Below are 14,928 nucleotides of genomic sequence, written 5' to 3'. Positions count from 1 at the left end.
GCAAATATATGTAGTAACTCATTTCTAATAATTGATTTCTTTTATCTTTGCCATGATGACAGTAAATAAAATTTGACTAGATACTTTTCGAGACACTTCTATACAGCTTAAAGTGACATTTAAAGGCTTAAATTAGGTTAAATAGGCAGGTTAGGATAATTAGGCATGTTATTGTATAACGATGGTTTGTTCTGTAGACTATTGAAAAATGTATATAGCTTAAAGGGGCTAATAATTTTGTCCTTAAAATTGGGTTAAAAAAAACTAATAACTGCTTTTATTCTAGCCTAAATAAAACAAATAAGACTTTCTCTAGAAGAAAAAATATTATCAGACATACTGTGAAAATTTCCTTGCTCTGTTAAGCATCATTTAAGAAATATTTTAAAAAGAAAAAAAAAAATCGGACTTCAACTGTATGTACTGTATAAATGTATCATTGTATTATATAGTATATTAATGTACAATGTATTATCATTTATTATTTATTATAAAAGTGACATATTACAAATAATCATTATAAATGTAGACAAAATACAACTTAATAATAAATATTATCAGTACTAGTAATAGTAATCTAAACATTTTACAAATAAAAATATAATTTTAGACTAATTAGAAATATAACAACAACAATTCTAACAAACAAATATAATATAAAACTTTTATTTTGTATTTTACTAGTAGCTATTCATTCATTTATTTTATTTTCGACTTTGTCCCTTTATTAATCTGGGGTCGCCACAGCGGAATGAACAGCCAACTTATCCAGCACAAGTTTTTATGCAGCGGATGCCCTTCCAGCTGCAACCCATCACTAGGAAACATAAGTAGTAGTTATACAAAATTTTAAAAAATCTAAGGGACCCAATGACAGAAATATTTGGAAATGTAAATAAACAGTACAAATGTAATGCCTAATATTGTAAATATTCAATTTTACACATACCAAATGCCAGAATAGTAAGCCAAATTAAACACAACCCAATACATTGAGTGCCACACAGAAGAAAAACCTATTAAATGGAAAGCAGCGAGTTTGTGGGAACAATAAACGTCACAAGTAGGTAAAATACAGTTCTGCTTTTGTGACAAAAATGCCAGCAGCAGATGTGATAAGCTGCATCATCATTTACTTTGGCTCTCTGGACCTCAATAAAAACCTAAACCTTTCAGGAGGGCTTCAGCATGTAAATGGCAGTGTGTGTTTACTTTAGATTATAAGTAACCTAGTGATTTATCAAACGGCTAGTAGTAACAGGGTGGGCACTCAGTGGCTATTATATTCAGATGAAAACCAAGCCATAGCCTAATAAATCTAAAATGGTCTTTATCTTCTTTTTTTCCAGAGATATATTACATTTATGCAAAGTTATGTGCACATACAGTATACACAGTGGTGTTCAAGACTTCTTGGTTTTTTCTGGTTGATGGATGATGTGATGTAAATTTGCAATGCTAATCAAAAATAACTGCATCATTCTGTGATTAAATAAAAACACAAATGATTTTACAAGTTATTTCAACTGTCGATTGACACTATAATGTCACTGGCAATGTGAGTTGGAAGTAAAAAAAAAGCTATAGTATATTGTTATTCTCCTAACTTGTCATAAATACAATTACAATTAAATACCACTTAAACAATGGCTATCATAAAAAAGGATTGATTTCAAAATTGATTGTCACCATTTAATATTAACAGAAGAAAAAATAATACAGCCTATGTAATCTGCTTTGATCAGCAAAATTCTCACCTTTTGGTTTATTTTTCTTTGCAAACGAAGGCATTTTGGATTTTTTTTAATTGAATGCTTAAATAACATTATCAACAAACTTCATTAATCAAACAACAGCAGTACAGGGGATTTAAGTCATTTAGTCTAAGACAAGTGCCATGTCCTTGTTTGTGTTGCTTTTAGGTCCGTGTATCATCCGTTCATTTGATTATTCCTTTTATTACGGAAAACGAAACATCAGAAAAACGATGAATATTTCGTTTTTCTGTTTATTCTGTAGGCAGAAAAAACGGAAACTCATCTGTTATTCTGCTTATTAACTTAAAACGAAATATTAAAACAAACACAAAACCAAAACGAAATAATGAGTCAAAATATGGTCCGTGTTCATTTGTTTCCCATTTTCAAACGGAATAAAGGAAATGGAGAAAACGGCCGTTTTTCCGTTTTTCTTTTGCTCACGAGAAAACGAAAAAACGAGATTTTGGCTGGATTTTCGTTTTTTGGTTTAGGGTAGGAAAACGGATAAACGACTTTAAAATTCATTTTACACATGTAGGCGGTGCTGAAACGCCCACTTTCCTCTAATTGGTTAACCAAATCTGCGCTCGTGACGTCACCCTCAAAATAAAAGCCTTACACGCAGGCTTTTAATTATTATTATTTAATTATATATATAAACAAAGTTTACATATTCTATCATTTGAACCACACACAGTTAGCAGGCTTACATTCATTGCGTATGTATAAATTAAATAAAAACGTAAATCAGCAGTATTTTTAGACATTTGTCATTAAAATAAGGTCATAGTTCACTGCCAAACTTCTTGCTGCTGTGCACCTGATGCAGAGCAAAGAAAGCCATTTCCGAGCAGCACCTGGTTTACATGATTGTTTCAGAGCAAGGGCTTTGTAATAATAATAATAATAATAATAATAATAATAATAATAATAATAATAATAATTATTATTATTATTATTATTATTATTATCAGTTACTAGTGTTTTTATTGTTTGGTGTGATTTTTTTCTTTTTAATAGTTGTTACCAGAACCAGAATAAGAACAATTTGGGCCCTGCTATAAAAACAAAGGGTACCATTTGTTTTCATTTATTTCTTCCTATTTTAATTATATATTGTAATTATTTATTTGATAATTAATACTATTTTATTGCAACGCCAAAGTAGGCCTGTCTTATTATTTTTTTTATTATTAAATTTGCTGTTATTGTAGGCTAGATGGCAGGCTTTAAATATTTTAAATAACATTTACTCATAACCTTACTAATTCGAGAGCCGAACCTAAAAAAGTTTAAGTGCAATAAGCCTGTACAATAAAGGGAGCCGCAATGCATATTTCTAGCGCATTCTTTCACTCAACAATTATTGCTGGAAAAATGAAATAAATTTCAAATTAACCAATTAAACACATTATAGTTGATAAAAAAATTGTGTCTAGTAGTTCCGACAAACAGATGAGCTCGCTACATGTGCGTTGCGCTAATAATTTGACATTTGCTCTTCTTGAGAAAGTGCTACAGCGGGCCCTGCTATTTCACATATAAGGTTAGTGATACGTATTTTAAATTAGTATTGCACATTATTCATTCATTTTCTTGTCGGCTTGGTCCCTTTATTAATCTGGGGTCGCCACAGCGGAATGAACCGCCAACTTATTTAGCAAGTTTTTATGCAGCGGATGCCCTTCCAGCCACAACCCATCTCTGGGAAACATCCACACATACACACACACTTATACAGTATGGACAATTTAGCCTATCCAATTCACCTGTACAGCATGTCTTTTTACTGTGGGGAAAACCAGAGCACCCGGAGGAAACCCACGCGAACGCACAACACTACTGAATTAGACACACAATCTCAAAAAAAAAAACTTGATGCTTATTTACATTATCTAAAGTCATTTCTGAGGTAGGATCTGTTGTTGTATTATATATTTTCGTTTTAATATGCAAATAATTTTCTTTAATTTGTAATAGGTCCCTCATTGCATAAAATAACCAGCCTTTGTATTCAATATGTTTGTAAATTGTCCATCCAGTTTGACGCAAGCTAAACAACATTTTGGCCTGTTTTGCTTATTAAATGAGTGATTTTCAGGAGAAACAAATCATCCATCCACACAGTTTTGTATAGGACCTGTGTGAACAAAAATGTACACTTCATCATAGCCTATAGGAAAATGTATCTGTTTAGAACCAATTTTGTGTTGTATAATTAAAAATATTAAAAATACAATAAAAATAAAAAGAAGGAATAACATTTGAAGTGCAATGCTTCAAAGATCCAATACGCTGCATGCAGAGCCAAAACAAAAACTGGTTTGTTTGTTTGTTTAATAAAATAATAATATGAAATTAAAGTGAAATAGTTCCATAACCTGTATTATAATTGTAGTCACCCTAGATGACAAATCATCCGTTGCGCCGGTCAGTTTCACCTTTAATCAAGAATGTGCCAGAACCAAATGAGAATATTTACAGATTACCTCGGAATGAGATCTCGGTCTGTGAAGGATGCAGAACACAGAAACTCGCTGAGAATGGAGATGCATGTTAGATGTTTTATATCCCTTTAGATATTGTAAATAAACAACTAGTTTTTATAGAGATTGTGTCATGTCTTTTCTTTGACGCACGCGCTGAACAGCCTGTAGCCTAAATAATAGTTTAGATTTTATAACATATAATGTTCCATTACTTTAAATGTATAATGTTTTTTAATATTTATAGATTATATAAAATATATAGTTTATATAAATGCGCTCTGATCATTCAAGGATCATAATGCGTTGCATATTCTTCTTATTCTTCATTAGGCTTGATCCGTAAATTGTGTATTTTATAAACTGATCGTTTATAAGGACTAAGCTCTTAATAACTGTAATTCCTCGAATGGAAAAGTCTTGATTAAAGAAAAAGAGAACTTAATTCGACATATGCATATAGTCTAAATAAGCTTTTTGCATCAGGTGTTTACACACACAAATTAAGCAGTTTATACGTACATTTAATGTTACTTTGAAATTACTTTTGATGCAATAAATAATCCTAAATAGTTGAAAGTGTTAACATATTCTTGAAATGTAGTTATTTTATAACTATGAAATTTATTACTAAACAAAGTGAATTATTATGAATTTGCCAAGAAATAATCCACTTTACCACCGTAAAGCAATGCCCCACACTCACTAGAACGGTAGGACTGTATGATATGTTCTGTATATAAAATAGAGAAAATAAGCAAGATGCGCAGTCTCATGCAGCCTTAGTGAAATATAGCGCGTCACAGCAATGAACTAAAAATAAAACCACCCTTGAAATGCTGGCGATCTTAATTTTTTCAGCCTACACTGACTGAGAATAATGTTGCACTATTTTATTAACAAATAATTAGAATGTTTTTTTTTCCTTCAACACATTCATCACTACTTTTGCCTGTTCAAGTTTTTTGCGCGCGCTTGAGCGCGAAGGCATCTATTTTCAGGTGCAAGATGCCACTTTGGGTGGCACCAGCACACTCTGCCACACCTGTGGCTATGTTCCTGCTACAATAATAATAACAACAACAACGACAAAATAATAACAAAAAATAATAATAATAAGACAGGCCTACTTTGATGTTGCAATAAAAAAGTATTAATTATCAAATAAATATTTACAATAGGCTAAAGGCATATATTAAATTAAAATAGGAGAAAATCCAATAGAAACAAATGGTACCATTTATTATAGCCCCATGCAGGGTCCATTGTGTTCTTACAACCATTAAATAACTAAGTAAATAATAATAATAACAATACTAATAATAATAGGCCTAATAATAATAATAATAATAATAATAATAAATTATTATTTTATACAGAGTAGGCTATTATTTAGGCCTACAATAGCTCTGAAACAATCATGTAAACCAGGTGCTGCTCGGAAATGGCTTTCTTTGCTCTGCATCAGGTGCACAGCAGCAAGAAGTTTGGCAGTGAACTATGACCTTATTTTAATGACAAATGTCTAAGAATACTGCTGATTTACGTTTTTATTTAATTTATACATACGCAATGAATGTAAGCCTGCTAACTGTGTGTGGTTCACATGATAGAATATGTAAACTTTGTTTATATATATAATTAAATAATAATAATTAAAAGCCTGCGTGTAAGGCTTTTATTTTGAGGGTGACGTCACGAGCGCAGATTTGGTTAACCAATTAGAGGAAAGTGGGCGTTTCAGCACCGCCTACATGTGTAAAATGAATTTTAAAGTCGTTTATCCGTTTTCCTACCCTAAACCAAAAAACGAAAATCCAGCCAAAATCTCGTTTTTTCGTTTTCTCGTGAGCAAAAGAAAAACGGAAAAACGGCCGTTTTCTCCATTTCCTTTATTCCGTTTGAAAATGGGAAACAAATGAACACGGATCATATTTTGACTCATTATTTCGTTTTGGTTTTGTGTTTGTTTTAATATTTCGTTTTAAGTTAATAAGCAGAATAACAGATGAGTTTCCGTTTTTTCTGCCTACAGAATAAACAGAAAAACGAAATATTCATCGTTTTTCTGATGTTTCGTTTTCCGTAATAAAAGGAATAATCAAATGAACGGATGATACACGGACCCTTTTACGTTTGATGATCCGTCAATGGACTCAAAATACAATTTCATTTCAATTTTGTTTGCAAAAAAAAACGTACACTTACAAAACTTGCTTGAATAGGAAATTTGGCCAACAACAAAAAAAAAAGGTTTAAGAAATAAGTATTGTTTTCCTTTTTAGACTCATGGAAACCAAAGATAACATTCTGTTATTTATTCATTCGTTTATTTTCTTTTTGGCTAAGTGCTTTTATTAATCTGGGGTCCCCACAGCAAAATAAACTGGCAACTACCCTTCCAGCCCACCACTGGGAAAACATCCATTTACACTCATTCACACAAATACACTACTAAAATAACAAAAAAACAAAAAAAAATAAGATCCACTACGCAAAAAGAAGAGTTGGTTTTAATTTAATTCTTAAGCCTTTTAAAAATTACACTTGTCTAGCTATGGAGTTTTGGACACTGGATGATGGCTGAGAGAAATTACGTGTCACACGTGTCCAAACTGCGCTCACAAGATTCAAGCTACAAGCAGAGTCTAGCTGCACCAAACGCAACGCAAAAACAACAGACACATTTAAATACCAGGCATTTCACACCCAAAAAATGGTAAGGGTTACAATCTAATTAATACACATTAAAGCAGGTTATTAGTAAAAGTATACAGTAGGCTGAGTTTAAGTCAGTTCTGACTTTCATTTTCAAACCGTTTGCTAACTTGAGTTCTTATATTATCAAGATCTGAGTGAACTATATCTGCTGGTTTCAGTAGTGTAGCAATAAATGTCACGTAAAATGATGTTCAAACTTACATTGGTAGCATTTATTACTAAATAAATGAACGTGTTATGAGTCTGTCACATAAGATTCGTTTCCACAACATCTTTTCGTGACTGAAAGTTGTTCAGGGATGAACGTCGTGATACATTTAGGTTATACTGTTTATTTCTTTCAACATACCTGATTAATTTTCATTCTTTTCACTTGCTATATCACTGTTGGTTCTCTTTCGATTCCGAGCAAATCCTCTTAAAAAAGAGCGACCATCAAAGCAGGCTGGTCAACGTACCAAAGTAATCGTGTAGTGATTATTTTCACCAAAAGATGGCGCTGCGATCTACACCGATTATTTGAATCATTTTATTTCAGCAGCTACGGTGAGAAGAACTGAACCTGGATGGAAACAGAACACTGTTGTCATCATTTAGCAAAATTACCTTCGTTTTGCCGTAAGGTTAGTCACATACCAACGATTCATTTTGAATTAAACCAAATTATGTTTGAATGCTCTGAATAACTGGGCTTGAACAAGATGTAGTGTTGTTTAGCTAAATGCTAATGTTGGTAATTCCCACACGCATCTTAAATATAGTTTAGCAATTGAGTTCAAATGTAATCCCGAAGTGAATAAATAAAAATAACAATAGTCAGCTAAACAATTATTTGCAATAATTACAATTAGATGTATTTAATATTTTGTCATGTTTTTGTGAGTAATAAACTCATTGCTAAAATTGCTTTGCATTTCTGTTTACTTGCCATGGCCATTATTTACAGTTTTTAAAGTACAATTTTAATTTAGGGTGAGTAAACAACATTATCAGTTTTAGTAATACTAAAAATCTCTGTGATATTTTAACAGTTAAACTTGAAAAGTCGCAGGTTTCAATGTTAGACATCTCGTCACCTTATACTACTAGCACTCAGTATAAATTCTAGTGAAGATTAATAATAATAAAATAATAAAAATAAGTAAGGAGTCAAGACACAAAAATAGAGCTGAAATATGGGATTGCCCATGCTGAAGAAAAACTGAACGTCTGGTCACCCTATTGTGGCCATGATAATTTTGTAGTGAAAACTCTGATATCGTGACAGCCCTAACAAAATAAAGCACTAAAGAATTACATCAGTCAGTGTAGGACGACCAGGGGCAGCAGAGGAGTCAGTGACATTTTAAACACATGACTTAATGGAAAGTGTAAATGTCCAATAATTTAGGGGTGAAGAGCCGTCTAAATGCAAACTCCCCGTCCTGCTTTCAAAACATTTATCTTAGACACACTCCCACCATTGTGTCTCTGTTAACAGCCATCAGGCACCTCCTAAAACAACGGCTTCCGGAATGTCTGCAAGTGTGAGGAGGGCTGGAAAGGTCAGATTCAGATCACCCCGAAGCAGGACAACTCCAACGTAAGTACCAAAGGCCATATTCTGTTCTCAGAGCATCAGATGAATAAAGTTGAACTTCGGCTGTGTGGCTGGAGGAACGGATTAGCGCTGTTTGTCTGGGTTTCTCAGGATTGGATTCTGAAGGAATGACCCATAAGAAACCTCATTAAACTTCTTGAGATTAGTCAACATCGCTTTTTTAGATCACTTTGGTGTCTATAAGACTGAAGAGAAATGTTTAATCTAGTGTTTGCCATCTCAGATCTCAGTTCTATTATGAGGAATCTTTCACTCTCTCTCTCTCTTTCTCTGTAAACCATCCACGGTTTGATCTCTTTCAGAGCTTAGGGGCTCCTGGGACCCTTATATGCACATCTAACCCTATGTAAACCTCTCACGCAGGCTTCTTTTTTTTTTTGTACTAGGGCTGCACAATATATCGTTTCAGCATCGATACCGCAATGCACGCATCAACAATAGTAACAATGCAGAAACTGCAATATCAAATTAGCATTATAGTTGACCAGGATCCCTACTTGAAAAAATGTGCTTTGTGGAGTCATTGCAAACTGTAACCATAAAGTTATTAATAGGCATGCTCTGATCGATCGGCCAGAGATCGGTATTGGCCAGTATTCATATTTAATGAATCGATCGGTACTCGCTGATCTGGCTGATCTCATCGCAAGCGTTTGAGTTCGTTTTAGATGAGCAAAATATTTGAATGATCTTGCATGTATTTAGGCCTTTTAATAACTGAAAGTTCTGAGATTTCTGTGTTGTGACAATATTGCAAGTTCACTAAAACTTGGCTGGCAATATAAGATACAGTTAAAAAAAACTTTAAAAATTATGTTTTTTAAAATGAATATATAATAGAATAACTTCTTGTAATTTACTTATTGCAGTTAACAGTATAGTTTATAGACCTGTTTTCTTTTAGTAAAGAAGTAATGGATTTATAGGTGTGCATTTTAACTTCTTATGCATCAAATATGCTCCATGTTATTTCCAAATTGCATTGTTAGTCATTTTTCTAACCAATTTTTGACATGTTCACACCTAAATGGTTATAAGAGATGTGTTTTAGGGTTTATATGCAGCATCCTTAATTTATTCTCTTAGGTAAGACAGTTGAAATCAGAATTATTAAACCCCCTTTGAATTTATTATTTTTTAATATTTCCCAAATGATGTTTAACAGAACAGTTTTTCATAGTATGTCTGATAATATTTTTCTTTTTCCGGAGAAAGTCTTATTTGTTTTATTTTGGCTAGAATAAAAGCAGTTTAAAAATTTTTATTAACCATTTTAAGGTCAAAATTAGCCCCTTTAGGCTATATATTTTTGATAGTCTACCGAACAAACCACTGTTATAAAAAAAACTTGCCTAATTACTCTAGCCTGCCTAGTTAACCTAATTAGTTAAGCTTTTAAATGTCACCGTAAGCTGTATAAAAGTGTCTTGAAAAATATCTAGTATATTATTATTATTTTCCTTCATCATTTATTTATTCATTTGTTCATTTTCTTTTCGGCTTAGTCTCTTTATTAATCCGGGGTCACCACAGCAAAATTAATTGCCAATTTATCCAGCATGTTTTTTTACACAGCGGATGCTCTGTCTGTAGTTTGCTTGTTTATATTCAAATTGTTCAGATTAAAATTAAACAAATCATTAACCTAGTTTACCAAAGTCATACATTAATATCAAAGGAATTAGGCACTGTGGGACATTGTGGATTTTTTAAATTTAATCATAGATAATTTATTCAGTATATCCCAGATTACCTTAATTCACCCCAGCTAACATTACAGAAGAGGGCCATCAACCCTCATTAAACTCCGTACAAGCGTTGCTGGTTGTCATGTTCCTCTTTAAAAACCAAACCAAATCAAACAGCCGCAATTCTCTGCTGGTGTCTTGTCTCGTGAGCATCAGGGTTCAGCACTTTCTTGTTGCCAGTTTGGAAACAAAGCAAATACACATCAAGCATGTGCACTTCCCAGTTCTCCTTCCCCCAGCCCTCTAATTCTCCTCGTCTCCTGCTTTCTACTCTCTCACATGGTTTTCACAGAATGGCCCAAACCCCTTGAGAAATGCTCCATGAGAAACAAATGCCCAGGCGCCTTAATGGAGTCCAAATCAGAGCAGGATTCAAAGAGGTGCTCAATATCAAGCGCTTCACCCAGCCACACACACACACACACACACACCTACACACAAAATTGGGGCCTGAGTGTTTGACACCTACGCCCTTGGCATTTCTCTATGTCCTTTTCCCTTATTCCTTTCACTCATTCTCTCCATTTCCCCTTCTCTTTCAGTGCTAATTTCTGGCTTACGAGACACGGGCACAAAGCCGCCTCTTATGCGCATAAGAGTGGCTGGGATTCCTCACCGCGCGCAGGAATGTGAGGTTGGGTTGCTTTTATCTTATTAACATTTCCATACAGGATTAAGGCACTTGGCCCTCAGGACCTATATGTTATATATGTCAGCCATTCTTTGGAGTGTAGCTATGCTCTCGCCGGCTGCAAGTAAACAACTAAAAAGACAATTTGCTAATGCATAAGCACTCTTCATTTTCATTCACACGCTTGTAGGAAAGGGCAAAGGCAGGTGTGAGATCCATGCATGTGTTTTGCTGGTAGGATGACGACTAAGATGTGCTCTTCACATTTTAAGGGTTAGTGGTAAATAAATAAAACATTTAAAATAACTTATTTTTCAATAAAAACTTATGGAAAGATAAATCTTAGCTAATTGAAACATTTTCTCGTTATAAAAGTCATGTTTTGAACATTTTGAGGATTATTTTAAATGTTCTCTGTATACTTAGCATGTAACATATACCTTTTTTAATAGATTCCTTTGTAATTTTCTTTTAATTTTGTATAACTGTCATTTATTAGTTCCTTAATCAAAATAAACTGCTTGACAGAAAACATGACTTGACTTGCATAAATGCAGACTATGTCATATATCATGTATATTATCTAAAGTGACTTACAAATGAGGAATGCAACAATCGATTCACCATAAAAAGGCAAATTATCAAATTCTTATAATAGCAAAAAAAAAGAGAGAATAAAAAGGATCTGAAATATGATTTTGTGCCTAACACATTAATAATGTGATGTGAAGGCAAAGTTCAGATTTCTAAGAAGAGTGTTTTTTAGAGCACATGGATATAGAAGCCCAGCAGGCACACAAGGTCATAAGACATTAATATTAGATAAGATTTAGGTTGTGATGTCTGGTGACCAAAATTCAATGTCTAGCCAACATCTAAGGACAATGTTATTTTGACATCCAACAACAGCATCAAATTACGTTGATATTTGGTTGATTTTAGGTTATGTTGTAAAGTGACCAAAATCCAACAACGAGCCAACATCTTAAACTGACGTCATGACAACGAATACTGATATTTGTTCAACAAATATGGCAACCAAAATCCAACATCTGGTATCTATCAACATATTGGTAACGTCCACACAATGTCAAGCTGTAACGTCATTAGTGGGCCCACCCGCAATCTGCGCTTGCAGAATTCTGCAGATTTCTGCAGATTTTTAAGCCCATTATTAATTCTGTTTATTTACTTGAGTAAATGTGTTTAAATCTACATTCGTTCAGTTTGTTTATTAATTTCAGTAATATTATTGACTAATGTGAAAATGTTCATCTGATTTATGTACAATGCAGTTTGTGCTGTAATATTTTCTGTCTTTTAGTAGATATATTATATGACTAACTTGCTTTTATTTACCAAATAAAGTGAATCTAATTGGATTTGCATTTTAAACATTAAATAAAAGTTAAAAAGGTATTATTTTTTATTTCATATATTAAGGTTTTAGTTATGATACTCCCAAAATAATTCAGCAGAAATCCACAGACTTTACCAAAATTCTCCACAGAAATAGCAAAAAACATCCGCAGATTCCGTCTGGCCCTAATCATTAGTCATTGATATTTAGTTTTTTTTTTTAGGTTGGATGCTGGACAATGACATCAGTCTGATGTTGGAGTACAATGTTAATCTGAAATCATGTTGATGTTCTGTGCCTGCTGGGATATGTCACAGTTATTATAATCAAGTCTTACAATTAGTAAAAATGTGATTTTTACAAATAAAGTTCAATTAACTTAAAAAAAAAAAAAAACAAGTAGTGCACCTGCAAAATAAATCTGAGCCAACTGATTACCAAATGATGTTTAACAGAGCAAGGAAATGTTCACAGTATGTCTGATAATACTGCAAGACTGCAAGTTTTTAATTTATTAAAAAAAAACATTTTAAGGTCAAAATTATTAGCCCCTTAAATTTTTTTCTTTCGATAGTCTACATTCTTATACAATAACTTACCTAAAAGAGTCATTAAAACTATTATGTTTAGAAATTGTTGAAAAGTTGAAAAACATTTTTTTCTCTGTTAAACAGAAATTGGGGAAAAAATAAACTGGGGGTCTAATAATCCAGGGGGACTAATAATGTTAATATCATCTGCTGGACAAAAATGGTTCAATCTCTTTGCTAAACAAGCCTCTGGTTTCAAGGTGTAATTTATGACTGCAGTACAACAACCCTAGTGAAAGATCTTCTCCAAAATCCCTTCTAATGCAAAACAGCTAACCAATCAAACCACCATTACTGAAGTGCAGCCCAGAAGATAAAACATTAGCGCACCGATTCATCTTTAGACATTAAAGAATATCAGATCGGAATAATTCAAGAGCGCTCCCTGCGAAAAAAAGAAGAAAGTCCTCTGTCAAGCACTGTTGGATTAACAGCCCAATGGGAATACAGGGAGAAAGAGATCTCCAAAAAAGCGCGGACAGAAATACAACAGTACGGTGAGAGCATGGAATTTTCCATCCTTCACAGGCAATCCCTATTGACCCCCATTTCATCAGAATACATTAATATTCCCGCGTATTGGCACAGGCCCGCGGCACACACCAGCCGAACAAAGTACTCGCTGACTTTGACGTCTGGGATCTTCAAATAAACCCCAGCTGGGAGCCATGGGGACAGGGAAGTGGAATTAACTGCTATATTAGCTGACCTTCATCCTGTTGTTTCTCCAAACTCGCCTGGTGGAGGCCCCTCGCTCCACCGTAACCAGGGTCTCCCGATTATACAATGTGGGCATTTCCCTTCATGGCAGTACACAAGACTGCAAGGTTTACTGTGCAAACAAGACCCAGTTCTGCCAAAGGAGTTCACTCTGACATTCCTACATCATTCTTTAGGCTTCTCCCTCTTGGCTTTTCTTCACCTCTGCCAGCGCTTCTGGATGATGGAGGGAGCGTCATAACTTTACATGATTTCATTTCGCTCACTTCTGAGGGTGAGTCATTTTGCACCATGCGTCTTTTCACCTGATGTTGGCCATCGCATCAAAACTCGCACTATTCTCTCTGCGGGACTCGCATAAATACAAGATCAGGAGCACAGACCTCTGGATGACTTGCAAGGCACGCAGATGTTACAGACTAAGAAACAAATTCAGTTTAACAATTATTCACATTCTTATAGTTAACTACTTTTATGTTGTCCAGCATTTGGTGGAATATACAAAAACATACAGTTAAAACTAAATGAATGCAGATGAGCTCTAAAACAATTGGTCTGTGCAAGAAACTTAACATTTACAATTTTTACGTTGTCAAGCTTCATAACGATCATCAGAAGCCACCAGTTGCTGTTGTCAAGAGCTGCAGATATTAATTTGTTTTGCCTATAAGCTTTTTTTTTTCAGCAAGTTCCACAAGAATCACCAAGGCCCACATTTCAGCTAAAAGTATTCTCAAATGATCTAATGAAGAAAAAAGTCTTAAAAGCATAGTTCACCCAGAAATAAACATTTACTCACTATTTAATTTCCCTTAGGTGTTCCAAACTTTTATGATTTTCTTTATTCTGATGAGTGCGGCATGGAAGCGCAATGGGTAGCGCTGTCACCTCACAGCAAGAAGGTTGCTGGTTCGAGCCTCGGCTGGGCCTGTTGGCATTTCTATGCAGAGTTTGCATGTTCTCCCCATTTGTCCTCTGGGTGCTCCGGTTTCTACCCACAGTCCAAAGACGTGCGCTATAGGTGAATTGGGTAAGCTAAATTGTCCATAGTGTATGCGTGTAAATGAGTGTATGGGTTTATCCCAGTGATGGGTTGCAGCTGGAAGGGCATAAGCTGCGTAAAACATATGCCGGATTAATCAAAGTACTAAACTGAAAAAAAAAATGAATGGATATATTTTGATGAACACAAAAAAGACATTTTGAACAATGCTGAAACCCTATAACCATTTATTTCATTAGTAGGAAAAACAAATACTATGGAAGTCAATTGTTACATGTTTCCAACATTATTCAAGGTATCTTCTTTAGT

The 14,928-nt window shown here is 34.0% G+C and overlaps 2 protein-coding genes across 14 annotated transcripts in view; one reads left to right on the top strand and one right to left on the bottom strand.

Annotated features, from left to right (window-relative positions):
- pik3r6b (phosphoinositide-3-kinase regulatory subunit 6b) overlaps positions 1-7,512 on the bottom strand; it is a 146,697-nt gene extending 139,185 nt beyond the window's left edge. For 3 of the 6 annotated variants that reach the window (XM_087244484.1, XM_087244482.1, XM_087244486.1), the window contains exon 1: positions 7,317-7,442. The gene's annotated coding sequence lies outside the window, so the exon portion shown is untranslated. Of the gene's footprint in view, positions 1-7,316 lie in introns of all 6 variants that reach the window. The other 3 variants (XM_087244480.1, XM_087244481.1, XM_087244483.1) reach the window with 2 other exon arrangements.
- The window catches only part of usp43b (ubiquitin specific peptidase 43b), a 154,603-nt gene continuing 146,329 nt past the window's right edge, over positions 6,655-14,928 (top strand). For 2 of the 8 annotated variants that reach the window (XM_087244460.1, XM_087244454.1), the window contains exons 1-4: positions 7,516-7,590; positions 8,448-8,549; positions 10,608-10,695; positions 10,858-10,949. The gene's annotated coding sequence lies outside the window, so the exon portion shown is untranslated. Of the gene's footprint in view, positions 6,966-7,515; positions 7,591-8,447; positions 8,550-10,607; positions 10,696-10,857; positions 10,950-14,928 lie in introns of those variants that run through there. The other 6 variants (XM_087244462.1, XM_087244456.1, XM_087244461.1 and 3 more) reach the window with 4 other exon arrangements.

The sequence above is a fragment of the Danio rerio genome, chromosome 3, assembly GCF_052040795.2.
Source record: "Danio rerio strain M-AB ecotype USA chromosome 3, GRCz13ab, whole genome shotgun sequence".
NCBI lineage: Eukaryota > Metazoa > Chordata > Actinopteri > Cypriniformes > Danionidae > Danio > Danio rerio.
This window is presented reverse-complemented; position numbering and strand designations above follow the sequence as displayed.